Raw genomic sequence first — 2,067 nt, 5'->3', positions numbered from 1 at the left:
TCATGCTAGAATTGTATTAACTGGAAACATAATACTTGCGTGAATACATAGACAAACAGAGTGTCACTAGTATGCCTCTACTTGACTAGCTCGTTGATCAAAGATGGTTATGTTTCCTAGCCATTGACATGAGTTGTCATTTGATTAACGGGATCACATCATTAGGAGAATGATGTGATTGACTTGACCCATTCTGTTAGCTTAGCACTCGATCGTTTAGTATGTTGCTATTGCTTTCATCATCACTTATACATGTTCCTATGACTATGAGATTATGCAACCCCCGTTTACCGGAGGAACGCTTTGTGTGCTACCAAACGTCACAACATAACTGGGTGATTATAAAGGTGCTCTACAGGTGTCTTCGAAGGTACTTGTTGGGTTGGCGTATTTCGATATTAGGGATTTTCGCTCCGATTGTCGGAGAGGTATCTCTGGGCCCTCTCGGTAATGCACATCACTTAAGACTTGCAAGCATTGAAACTAATGAGTTGGTTGCGGGATTATGTATTACAGAACGAGTAAAGAGACTTGCCGGTAACGAGATTGAACTAGGTATTGAGATACCGACGATCGAATCTCGGGCAAGTAACATACTGATGACAAAGGGAACAACGTATGTTGTTATGCGGTCTGACCGATAAAGGTCTTCGTAGAATATGTGGGAGCCAATATGAGCATCCAGGTTCCGCTATTGGTTATTGATCGGAGACGTGTCTCGGTCATGTCTACATAGTTCTCAAACCCGTAGGGTCCGCACGCTTAAAGTTTCGATGATGGTTATATTATGAGTTTATGGTTTTTGATGTACCGAAGGTTGTTCGGAGTCCCGAATGTGATCACAGACATGACGAGGAGTCTCAAAATGGTCGAGACATGAAGATTGATATATTGGAAGCCTATATTTGGATATCGGAAGTGTTCCGGGTGAAATCGGGATTTTACCGGAGTACCGAGGGGTTATCGGAACCCCCCGGGGGCTTAATGGGCCATAGTGGGCCTTTGTGGAGAAGAGGAGAGGCGGCCAGGGCAGGGCCATGCGCCCCTCCCCCCTAGTCTGAATAAGACAAGGGGAGGGGGGCGGCGCCCCCCCTTTCCTTCCTCTCTCCCTCCTCTTTCCCCCTCCACTCCTAATCTAACAAGGAAAAGGGAGGGAGTCCTACTCCCGGTGGGAGTAGGACTCCTCCTGGCGCGCCCCTCCTGGCCGGCCGCACCTCCCCCCTTGCTCCTTTATATAGGGGGGCAGGGGCCACCCTAGAGACACAACAATTGATCATTTGATCTTTTAGCCGTGTGCGGTGCCCCCCTCCACCATAGTCCACCTCGATAATACTGTAGCGGTGCTTAGGCAAAGCCCTGCGTCGGTAGAACATCATCATCGTCACCATGCCATCGTGCTGATGAAACTCTCCCTCAACACTCGGCTGGATCGGAGTTCGAGGGACGTCATCGGGCTGAACGTGTGCTGAACTCGGAGGTGCCGTACATTCGGTACTTGATCGGTCGGATCGTGAGGATGTATGATTACATCAACCGCATTGTGCTAACGCTTCCGCTTTCGGTCTATGAGGGTACGTGGACAACCCTCTCCCTCTCATTGCTATGCATCACCATGGTCTTGTGTGTGCGTAGGATTTTCTTCTTCAAATTACTACGTTCCCCAACATCATCATCAATAACATGCGACATATCGGAATCAATAGTAGGTGTAGGTGTCGCAAGTATACTGAAAAGAGAAGGAGAATGAAGTGCAGAGCTAGATGGCAGTTCCTTACCTCCCCTCGTAGTTGAGGGATAGATCTTGGTTTTGTTGTCTTTCAAATTCCTCATAGTGATCAACAGATATAAATCCCAAGTGACTCGGAGAATAAAGCTATGCTCCCCGGCAACGGCGCCAGAAAAAGGTCTTGATAACCCACAAGTATAGGGGATCGCAACAGTTTTCGAGGGTATTGTATTCAACCCAGATTCATTGATTCGACACAAGGGGAGTCAAAGAATATTCTCAAGTATTAGCAGCTGAGTTGTCAATTCAACCAGACCTGAAAGACTTAATATAAGCGACAA

This window comes from Triticum aestivum, chromosome 6A (genome assembly GCF_018294505.1).
Source record: "Triticum aestivum cultivar Chinese Spring chromosome 6A, IWGSC CS RefSeq v2.1, whole genome shotgun sequence".
NCBI lineage: Eukaryota > Viridiplantae > Streptophyta > Magnoliopsida > Poales > Poaceae > Triticum > Triticum aestivum.
This window is presented reverse-complemented; position numbering follows the sequence as displayed.